This window comes from Acinonyx jubatus, chromosome B3 (genome assembly GCF_027475565.1).
Source record: "Acinonyx jubatus isolate Ajub_Pintada_27869175 chromosome B3, VMU_Ajub_asm_v1.0, whole genome shotgun sequence".
Taxonomy (NCBI): domain Eukaryota; kingdom Metazoa; phylum Chordata; class Mammalia; order Carnivora; family Felidae; genus Acinonyx; species Acinonyx jubatus.
In genome coordinates this window covers 368,801-380,579 of record NC_069386.1, presented here as the reverse complement: position 1 = coordinate 380,579, position 11,779 = coordinate 368,801, and the positions used below count along the sequence as shown (strand labels likewise).

The window sequence follows — 11,779 nt, the reverse complement described above, 5'->3', positions numbered from 1 at the left end:
TTACACTGAGTTAAACATGCAGAAGGCACCGGGAGCTGGGGAAGCTTTCTTTTTTTATTTTTATTTTTTTAAGTTTGTTTTTATTTATTTTGAGAGAGAACAAGACTGAGCAGGGGCGGGGCAGAGAGAGAGAGAGAGAGAGAGAGAAGGAGAGAGAGAGAATCCCAAGTAGGCTCCACACTGACAGCACAGAGCCCAACGTGGGGCTTGAACTCACAATCCTTCAGATCATGACCTGAGCGGAAGTCAAGAGTCTGACGCTTAACCGACTGAGCCATCCAAGTGCCCATGCCTCTAATTTTACAATTGAGGAAACTGAGGCCCAGAGAAAGGAAGTAACCTGGCCAACTCGAGGGAACGGGCAGAGACAAGGAGTATATTGGGGGAGGAGGCACACAGGTCCCATCCCCCGCCTAGCACAGAGCCCTCTGGAACAGACCCCCCCCAACATCAGGGAGCCAGGGGGCCAGGCCTGGGGACCCTGTGGCTTCTGCCTGGGTCGGTTGTGTCTGTGGCCTCTCCAGGGGATGGCCGGGAACGGGGAGCATGGGCGCCCCCGCCGAGGCCTCAGAGTCCTGGTGAGTGGCCCAGACAGCCAGGAGCCAGGGCTGAGGCAGCGGTAGGCCAGCACCGGTCACCATGGGGGCTGAACATCCAGGCGTGGAGTTTGCTCTCTGCCCAAACCCTGTGTCCTACTTAATGACAAACCTCTAAGACCAGGCAGTGGGGTGAAACAGAGGAGTGTCTTTAGCAGAGTCAGGCTGGGGTCCTCTCAGGTTCTAGCTGACCCTTTCCTATTCCAGGCCTGCTCCTTGATGTCCGGGTGGCACTAGCTGGGACCAAATGACACGCCCAGGTAAGCTCACACTCAGATGTGAGTGCCAGCAGCCTGGCCTCCTAAAACAGGAGAGGGGAGCAGGGTTACACTGGGGCCCCTCGTACCCAGAGCATCCATATCCAAGGCTAGTGTGTGTCAGGACGGCCCCATCATCGTACGGATGGGGACACTTTGGGAGGATGAGACATGCCAGCGTCACAGCCGGCCGAACAGACCCAGGTGTCCAACCCAGGCCGGGGTGTGCAGAGCGGATGTGACCGAACTCAAGGGCTTTATCCCCCAGGGATACACAACCCGAGGGTGTGTTGCAAGCAAAGAACTTTGTATTACTTGTTCCAAGTGAGGAGACAGGGAGATGGCTCTCAAAGCACCGGCTCCCCGTGGGGTCAGCGCAGGAAGCTCTCACCGGGGGGCTGGGGGCAGGGGCAGGGAGCTTGAGTAAGCAGGTCGACTGTGGACACACGTCGGTGTGCATGCACATGGTGTGTACCCTGTAGGTCCGAAAAAATGGTAGAAAACTCCACCCACAGCAGGGACACTCCGGGTTGTAATGAGCTAAAGGTAACGTCCCCCCCGAGGGGCTGCTGTGCCGGCCCTTAGCTCGTGCTCACACTGGGGGCCTGGCCCTGGCCTGGAGCTGTTGTTCTGCAAAACCAAACCCACTCCTCCCTTGCCTTTGTCACTTCCCTTCCCCGCTTCGCCTGCTGGTTTTTAGCCCTCTGATTCCAGTGACTTCCAGACGCACCTTAGCTGGCACCCAGGGCTCCGCGAACGGTGGGTGGGGGCTCAGAGGAGGCCCACGGACCCAGGGGATGGGTCTTCCCTTCTCGAGCTCCCGGCGCCTGTGGAACTCAGCACAGGGCACAGTCACCGTGGAATGAATGCTGCCCAGGCGTCTAAAAACCTTTTTTTTCTTTTTCCAACTGAGAATCTGATTGCCTCAATAGACTGGTCAGACTTCAAGAACTTCACTCTTTACGGAGGCTGTCCTGGGGCGGGACTGAGACAGACCTTGAACCCCCAGCCCTCGACACGGCGGAGCGGAGCCCCAGGGGGAGACAGCCCTCATCCTAGCCTACTGGGGCCTCTGGAGCCACCTCCAGTCAGCCCTTTCTGAGGACCTGCATTACCGAGGAGCCGCATCACCCCTGGGACCGTCTCAGCATTCGGAATTGAGTCCTCTCGGGTTTTGCCACGGTTTGGAAAGCGCATTCGCTCCACAGGGCCGTGGGGGCCTGAAGAGTTGAGGTAAAGTTGCAGAAAGTGGGGAGAGCCCAGGTAGAGAGCCTGTCTCCCTCACCCCAGGCTTCCCACACTCACCTCCTCTGGGAAGCCTTCCCGGATGCCCCTGTATTCTCCGAACTTTCCTGGCATCTTCCATGGAGACTTCCTCCCTGCCGCCTCTGCTCGTCTGGGGCCCGACCACACGCAGTGCAGGGATGAGGAACACTGGTCTGCTTCTATGGGGTTCCGGCCCCGCTGGGAAGGGAGCCTTGGACGTCAGGAACAGCGGAGAAAGGACCAGTGTGTAAATCAAGCTGCTGTTTTCCAGGCTCTATGCTAAAGCATGTTAACCCTCGTGTAACCTTCTAAAACTGCCATGATTATCATTATGTTATAGATGAGGACACTAAGACACACAGACGTTAAGCTGCTGAGGTCACATGGGCAGCACATGCCAGAGCCCTACTTTGAGCCCCAAAGGGCCACCTGTCAGAGCCATCATCCTCGTGTGTGGCTCAGGGGTGGAGGCAGGCGAGGGGTGGCTTCCTGGAGAAGGGGGGGGGCATGCGGGCGGGGACAGGAGGGTGGGTGTGGACTAACCCCTAGTTCCCGCGTTTGAGGGTGTGATTGCAGGCTAAGGGTTTGGGGCAGAATTATGGCCCCCCAAATGTCCATGTCCTGACCCAACCTGTGAATACGTTAACTCCCACGTCAAAAGGGACTTGGCCAATTTGGTCAAGTTAAGGATCTCAAGATCATCCCGGATTATCCGGGTGGTCCCATGTGGTCCCAAGGGTCCTTATAGGAGGGAGGCAGGAGGGTCTGAGTGAGGGGAGATGTGACAAGGGACAAAAGTCAGAGAGAGAGCGGAAGCCGTCACACCACCGATGGAGGAGAGGCCATGCGCCGAGGAACCCGAGTGGCTTCCGGGGAAGCTGGGAAAGGCAAGGAAAGGGGTTCCCTCTGGAGCCTCCAGGCGGAATGCAGCTCGGCCAACGCCTTGACTTTCGCCCCGTGGGCCCGCTCTGGACTGCTGGCCTCCAGCGCTGGAAGAGAACACGTGTGTGTTCCAACGGCAGCGGCCGGAGCAGACACGGGGCTCGGGACAGCACCGCCCTTCAGAAAGCCAGATTCAGTCCTACCTTCCGTCTTCCGGGCCCTGTGATGGGTCTCGGGGACACAGTGGCCAGGGGGACACCACCCCGGGCCCGCTGAACTAGGGGCCCCTCGAGCCGAGCAGGTTATCAGTAAGTGGCAGCCGACAGAGCCCGTTCCCAGGCTGCACGCAGGGCCTCTGTTTATCGGAAAGGGGCTTATCTGGATGGTGGGGCCGGGCTCGGCAGGGGCGAGGCGGTGCCCACTGCTGCCCACACGCCCCGCGGGGGGTCCTCACCGCGCCGAGTGGGGGTCTCCACGGGCCTGCGGGGAGGCATGAGGGGTCAGCACCGGCGCCGACACACAAGTGCCCGAACACCGCCCGGCACGTCCGCGGCTACACTGGCCCCGAACTGGAAATGACCCGCAGGCCATCCGCAGGGCGGCTCGGGGGCCGCCTTCTCGCTCGGTGGGGCACCAGAACGGCCCCGAAAACATCTGCTAATTCTCATCAGGCTCACACCGAGCCAGAGAGCACCTCTTGCACGACCCCGCTCATGCAGTGTTCACAAGGAGGAAACGCCAGTCTGCGTGTTGGACGTCAGGTGGGGCTGCCCGGCCGGGCGTGACTCGGGGCGCTGGGTCTCGGGAGAACTGGTGACAGTCCGCTGAGCGGTGTACTCACGGACAGTGTCTTTTCTGAGTGCGCGGTATATTGCGGTAAGAAGTTCATTTTTATTTTTTATTTTTTGTTTAATCTTATTTTTTAAATACGGTCATTGTTTTTTTAAGCATTTATTTATTTTTGAGAGAGAGAGAGAGGGAGACGGAGGATCTGAAGCAGGCTCTGTGCTGTGAGCACAGAGCCTGATGTGGGGCTCGAACTCACAACCTGTGAGATCATGACCTGAGTTGACATCAAGTCAACTCAGGCCGCTTAACTGACTGAGCCACCCAGGTGCCCCAGAAGTTCATTTTTATTTTTATTTTTTGAATCTTAATTTTATTTTTTATTATTTTTTTAAATTTACATCCAAATTAGCATATAGTGCAACAATGATTTCAGGAGTAGATTCCTTAACGCCCCTTCCCCATTTAGCCCATCCCCCCTCCCACAGCCTCTCCAGGAACCCTCAGTTTGTTCTCCATATTGAATGAGTCTCTTATGTTTTGTCCCCTTCCCTGTTTTTATATTATTTTTGTTTCCCTTCCCTTACGTTCATCTGTTTTGTCTCATAAAGTCCTCATATGAGTGAAGTCATATGATGTTTGTCTTTCTCTGACTAATTTCACTTAGCATAATACCCTCCAGTTCCATCCGTGTAGTTGCAAATGGCAAGATTTCATTCTTTTTGGTTGCCAAGTAATACTCCATGGTGTATATATATACCACATCTTCTTTATCCATTCATCCCTAGATGGACATCTGGGCTCTTTCCATACTTTGGCTATTGTCGATAGAGCTGCTATAAACATGGGGGTGCATGTGTCCCTTCGAAACAGCACACCTGTATCCCGTGGATAAATGCCTAGTAGTGCGACTGCTGTGTCATAGGGTAGTTCTATTTTTAGTTTTTGGAGGAACCTCCATACTCCATACTGTTTTCCAGAGTGGCTGCACCAACTTGCATTCCCACCAACAATGCAAAAGGAATCCTCTTTCTCCGCATCCTCACCAACATCTGTTGTTGCCTGAGTTGTTCATGTGAGCCATTCTGACAGGTGTGAGGTGGTATCTCAGGGTGGTTTTGATTTGTATTTCCCTGACGATGAGTGATGTGGAGCATTTTTTCATGAGTCAGTTGGCCATCTGGATGTCTTCCTTGGCGAAGTGTCTGTTCATGTCTTTTGCCCATTTCTTCACTGGATTATTTGTTTTTTCGGTGTTGACTTTGATATGTTCTTTATAGATTTTGGATACTAACCCTTTATCTGATATGTCATTTGCAAATATCTTCTCCCATTCTGTCGGTTGCCTTTAAGTTTTGCTGATTGTTTCCTTCGCTGTGCAGAAGCTTTTTATTTTGATGAGGTCCCAGGAGCTCCTTTTTGCTTTTGTTTCCCTTGCCTCTGGAGACATGTTGAGTAAGAAGTTGCTGTGGGCAAGATCAAAGAGGTTTTTGCCTGTTTTCTCCTGGAGGATTTTGATGGTTTCCAGTCTTACATTTAGGTCTTTCATCCATTTTGAGTTTATTTTTGTGTATGGTGTAAGAAAGTGGTCCAGGTTCATTTTTCTGCCTGTCACTGTCCAGTTTTCCCAGCACCATTTGCTGAGGAGACTATCTTTATTCCATTGGATATTCTTTCCTGCTTTGTCAAAGATTAGGTGGCCATACGTCTGTGGGTCCATTTCTGGGTTCTCTATTCTGTTCCATTGATCTGAGTGTCTGTTCTTGTGCCAGTACCATACTGTCTTGATGATTACAGCTTTGTACTACAGCTTGAAGTCTGGGATTGTGATGCCTCCTGCTTTGGTTTTCTTTTTCAAGATCGCTTTGGCTATTTGGGGTCTTTTCTGTTTCCATACAAATTTTAGGATTATTTGTTCTAGCTCTGTGAAGAATGCTGGTGTTATTAAGTTCATTTTTATTCTTATTTAAAGATTTATTTATTTTTGAGAGAGCGAGCAAGCCCAAGGCAGGGAGGGGCAGAGAGAGGGGGAGAGAGAGAATCCCCAGCAGGTTTCGTACTGTCAGCACAGAGCCTGACACGGGCTCGAACTCACAAACCCCAAGATCATGACCTAAGCCAAGGTCCAACGCTTAACTAAGACACCCAGGCACCCCAGGAAGTTTATTTTTAAAATCACTGACCATACACTTTGTGATAAGCACCGGATGAAACTAATATAATGCTGTATGTTAACCACACTAGAATTTACAATAAAATAAAGTAAAATGAAGCAAAGTAAAATAAAATAAAAAATAACTGAGCATATGCCAGTGATTAGGGTATTTTGCTGGCTCTGCGAAACAAAGGTCGTTGTCTGGAACTGAGGACGCACCGGCTCTGACACGAACCTACCTGCACTGAGATGCTACGTGACCCTGGGCAAACTGTGGCCCATTTTTGGGTCTCAACTTCATCCAAAAATTGGAAGGGTGTGCATGTGAGTTCTATGATTTTTGTAGAAACTGAGCAAAATGTTCGAACTGCAGCTAATCCGTATCCTCTCAGCCTTGGTTGGGGCTGGACGTGTTTTCCCGTGTCCTGTTGGTGGTCATGTGAAGATTTGGCTCCACTGCTAACCTTGGCCACAGAGGCAGGTGTGTGGGCGTCTGGAGAGAACGTGGTGGGCGTTGGGATCCTTTAGACGGGCTGGAGTTTTGTGTGACCTTGGGTTAGCTACTTAACCTCTGTTTGTTTCCTCACTGGTGAGGTGAGTGTGATGGCATCCACTCCACTGGGCAGGTACAAAGCTCAGGTAGATGCCATGCTTTCCCTACAGCTGGGGAGGACCCTCAGCCGTGTGGGGAGGACTCTCAGCGGGGTGGGGAGGATCCTAAGGATGACATCTGATCAGTCTGACAGTTTGTTGATCCAAACTAGACAAAGAGAGTAAAAGTGGCCGGGGCCCCTTGTAGGGCAGAGGCCGTGGCACGAGGGTCTCCCCTTGCCAGCCCACGAGCCCTGGGAGGAGCAGAGGAGATGGAGAGGTAGATGCTGGTGTCCTAGGGGCCTGCCTTCGCTCCCTGTGGGACGCTCCCAGGGCCTTGTGGACATGCCAGTAACCACAGGGCTGGAGACGCCTCCCTGAATTCTGCTCGGGTGGGGGCCGCACTCTGTGGAGCAAACAGGACTCGGCGGGGGGGGCGGGGGTCCTGACACACGAGGGACAGCCGTGAAGACTGCTGGCTGGGCGCTGCAGCACAGAGAATTTTCTACGGGCCTAGGGTTCCCAGTGCTGCAAGCCAGGGGGCTCTGAACTTCTGGCCTTCTGTGTGGAGGCTGGTGCTTCTCCCAGCCTGTGTCAGAGAATCCAAATCTGCTTATTTTTAATGACGTTTTCCTAATTATATTTTATCTAGATGCTCATGCAAGAAAAAGGAAAAGAAAAGAAACACGTAGAAAAGCAAAGTAAGAAAATAAAAATCACCCATAATTTCATCCTCTGGAGACAGGAGCTGTGCTCGCCCTTCAGATTTAGGTGCCTCGTGACCAGATATATTTTATTAGTTAGACTCTTTGGTGGCCGGTGGCAGAAGCTGACTCCGGCTATCTGCACTAATCACAGCACACTTTGCTGCATCGGGAAAACTCCCAGACTGCCACAGCTTCACACAGTGCACATTTATTTCCTGCTCAGAGGCCCCACACAGCTGCTCCAGCAGGTGGAGGGTGTGGGGGCCGCCTGGTCTCACTCAGCCACCCAGACGCCCAGGCTGAAGGCGGTTCTGGGTCTCGGGTCCCCCGTCCTCACGCGGCCACGGGCAGAGGAAGACAGCTGGTGCAGGAGGGGTCTCCGGGCGTGGCGTCCAGACCATCCCTTTGCTCTCCGTTAGCCAAATTCGGACCCGTGGCCACCTGCCAGGAGGCTGAGGCTCCAGCTTTGAGGGCCAGCGTCCCTCAAGGTGCCCTGGGAGCCACGGAGCGGGAGGCGGTGAAAGGGCAGCCGTCTGTAGCCAGGGAGACCGGCCACTGCAGCTGCCAGGGACCCTTCCCAGGCTCTGGGCCCCTCCCGCAGGGTTCAGCGTCGCAGACGAGAGCGCTGGCGGTCAAGCCCGAATCCTACCATGTCCCTGGCCTTCCAGTAACCCCGGTGCAGGGGGGAAGGCTCTGCCCTCTGCCGGGGTCGCCCCACTCTCTCTCCAGGGAGAGACCACTCTCTGAAGGGCTACTGGGACAGGAGATCGGTGCTGGACACTCAAATAACCGTCTTTCATATTGTGCACTTCCCTGCGCTGCGTTGCTGGGCCCGGACCCTGTCCTTTGGCCGGTCCCACTCCCCCTGGGCCTCCCCCCACCATCCCAGAGGCCACAGCCGCCCCAGGGTTTCTACAGGATGGAGGGACGTCAAGGCCAATCCGGTCAGTGGAACTGCCCACAGGCCTCATGGAAAGTAGCCACATGGAGTCCAAGGTGGCTCAGCTTGGGCCATGTGTCACCAAAGTTTCCGTGTTACGCCCCCCTGTAAACAAGAAGACGTCCCCAGTCCTCCCGTTGCCACAACGGTGACCAGCCCACAGAAAGCAGCGGGAGGGGAAGGGAAGGAGGGCCACAAAGGTAGAATTCACCTCTCATTCCCAGTCTGGAGGTGAGCTGTCTTTGGGGGACCTCCCTCTGTGAGTTCCTGGGTCCCTGACATACCCCAGTTGGCATTTGAAAAAATAAGTACATAACGAGATGCTCGACACGGTTGGTCCTCAGGGAAATGCCGACTGAAGCCTTGAGCCGTGACTCCCTTCACGAGATGTGACTCCAGTGGACAAGACCGGTGACAGCTGGTGTCGGGGAGGCCGCAGAGCCGCTGGAACTCCCTCACGCTCATGGCGGGGCTGTGCGATGGCCGCTGAACAATTATTCCGTGAGTGGCTGGTGTGAGCTCTTCTGTGACCCTGCGGCGCCCTTGCAGGCATTTGCTGATGAGCAGAGAAGCCCTGTGTTCACACGAAGATTGCACGCGGCTTTGTTCTGACAGGGGGGAGCCGGGAACGATGGCAGGTCCCTCATCAGGATCAGGGACGAACAAACTGCCGTCTGCTCGCACGACAGAACACCTCTCGTCAACGCAAAGGAACCACTGCCCCCCACACAGCCACGGACAGACCTCAGAAACACGGTGAGCAAAAGCAGCCGGGCCGAAGAGACGCATTCGCGGGGGTCCACCAGATGTGGGTTCAAGGCAGGCAGACCCTCCCCATGGGGTCGGAGCTCAGGAGGAGCAAACTCGTGGGCGATGGAAATGCTCTCCGTCTTGACGTGGGTGGTGGTCACCTGGGTACATGTGCCAGGGGTCATCGAGCCGTCCGCTTGTGCTGTGCCTTTGACCTCATGTGATTTATATTCTAATAAAGTACCGTGAAAATCTGTGATCCCTTTCTGGTGAATGCTGGGCCTTTCTGACTGTGGTCCCACCTCGGCTGCTGGGCGGGTCGGGGACCCACGGGCCCGGAGGCGGGTGGAGGGGGACCTCGGACCCAAGCTCAGGATGCGGGTCACCCGGTCTCACTGGTCCTGCCTCCTCCGCGAGCCCTCGGCAGGTGAGCACGGGGCGGTCTCTGCTGCACGGTGACCTGTGGCCTCCCTGGTGGCTTCGCCACGCCCACCCCCCCACCCCCGTCCTCACTGGCAAAGAGTAACAGGGCGCTGCTGTTTTAACCTGCATTGCTCTGGTCCGTAGTGACAGGGAACTTCTAAAGCGTGATCGCTGACCATTTTCATTTCTCTGTTCAGGGCCTGATGTCTTCTAGGGCCCGGTCCGCAAACCACTTGTCCGCTACCCAGAAAGGAAAGACAAACGTCTGCCAAGCAAGGGTTTCCGAAGGGATTTTTACTTTTCCCTGCGAGACTGTGCTCCTCTTTTCTGTGCTTCTCCTGGGAGGGGTCCCTTCTGCGGGTGTTTCTTTTGTAACGACGGTGACAACGGAATCAGAGGATCGTCAGAGTAGGTAAAATCGGGTCAAATCCCTCAAATCCGACAGCCTCAAATCCAAGCTCCCCCACGGCTTCTACGCCTTTCCAGAGGCGGGGCATCCCGTGGCTTCCTCTGAGTGTTCTCAGGGTCCCCTTCCGGACCCACCCTGCCCTGCACACACCCGCGAGTGCACACACTCACTCACACCCGTGTCCCTGCCCTGCACACACCCACGAGTGCACACACTCACCCACACCCCACCCTGCCCTGCACACACCCGTGCCTGTACACACTCACCCACACCCCACCCTGCCCTGCACACACCCGTGCCTGTACACACTCACCCACACCCGTGTCCCTGTGTTCAGCCGACGCAGGCTGGCAGGTGGAGGTGAGGAGACGGACAGCTGCCAGTCGCCTCACCCGGCTCTCGTGTGTCCGCTGTCCCCTTCCCTTGGCCTCCTCTCTCCTTTCTCCTCTGGGGCGTGCCAGGCCACATAGGTGTCGTCTGCAAAGAACCGTGTCCTTAGAGTCACAAACTCCTCTCTAAACTGCTGATCGATGTGTTTTTCCGACCGTGAGAACAACTCAAAGCTAGCTACCGCACATTTTAGACACTCCTTCGCCAGCACCCTAACGAAGTGCGGTGTCTCTGCTCCTGAACCGACTCCAGACTCGTTCCCTGGCCCTCCTGGGCTGGCCAGCCACACTACGCTGTTCGGACAGAGCACACAAGGGTCCTGGCTGGACCCGGAGCCAAGCAGGGTGAGCCGGGTCCAGACCGTGGGGCAGCTTCAATGCCAAGGGAGGGTATGGATTTGATTATTCTATTCCGGGGCCCCCCAAAGCTTTCAGAGCAGGGCTGTGATTTGGACAGAACCAGGAATCTTCTGGAAATCTTGTCGTCTGGCTGTTGCACAGGCAGCTGGCAGGAGAGGGACTCTAGGGTCTGGGCGACATTTCTGAGGGACAGCCGTCGGTGATGGGGAGGACTGACAGAGGAGGGGATGACAGCCCGGCTGTCTAGGGGGAAGCCAACTCCTCTCTCCTGGTCCGGAACAGTCTGTCATTTGCTTGGGACCATACTTGACACAGGCCATTACTGCTGAGATGGGGCCGGCCAAGGCCACGGGAAGGTCCGAGGAAACTTGAAACCAGCATAGCATTAAGCAGACACACAGGCTACCCTCCAGCGGGGCTCCCAGCCGGGCCGGGGTCTCGCTCAGGACCACTGGAGAAGGGAGGGGCATGGGCTTTTTGTATTTCCGGACGTGGTACTCGCAGCAAACACATTCGTGGGGTTTTTTGCATCGAGTGACGACGGTCAGCATTTACTGCATGTTGTGGGAAGTCCAGTCCTGAGGATTTTCTATCGTATAACTTACATATTCATGTACGTGCACGTGTGTGTGTGTGATCACACATATGCTCTTATGTACTCCCCACAGCCCCGTGAGGTGGGTACTTTTACAGAGAGACTGAGGCAGAGAAGCAAAGTAGCTCGCCCAAGGTCGCACAGCTGGGAAGGGGCAGAACCAGCAGCATACCCGGTGGGACTGAGGGGTCTACTTCCCGGAAAGAACGAAACGAGGACACAGTGGGATAGCCCTCTGGCCCCAGCCCCACTGCTGACCCTGACGAGCTTGTCGAGGTCATCTTTTAAATGCACACCCCTCATGGGACACTCTGGGGAGCCATGGGTTTGCGCACCACCTTGCTCGAGGTGATGGTTTCCCATGTTTGTACGTGGGTCAAGTCTTACCAAATGGCACACTTTCATTTTTTTAATGTCTATTTATTTATTTTGAATTTTTAATGTTTATTTGTTTTTGAGAGAGAGAGACAGGGAGACACAGAATCCGAAGTAGGCTCCAGGCTCTGAGCTGTCAGCACGGAGCCTGGCGTGGGGCTCGAACTCATGGACTGCGAGATTATGACCTGAGCTGAAGTCAGACGCTTCACCTACTGAGCCCCCCTGGTGCCCCCAAAAGACACGCTTTAAACATGGGCACTGTGCCGTATGTCAATGATATATCAATAAAGCTGTT

The 11,779-nt window shown here is 54.9% G+C and overlaps 1 long non-coding RNA gene across 1 annotated transcript; it reads left to right on the top strand.

Moving 5' to 3' along the window:
- The first annotated feature begins 2,414 nt into the window (after positions 1-2,414).
- LOC106988490 (uncharacterized) lies at positions 2,415-9,189 on the top strand. The gene is made up of 3 exons (XR_003423388.2): positions 2,415-3,877; positions 7,186-8,411; positions 8,525-9,189. It is a non-coding gene; the product is annotated as an uncharacterized LOC106988490 (long non-coding RNA).
- Positions 9,190-11,779: the final 2,590 nt, after the last annotated feature.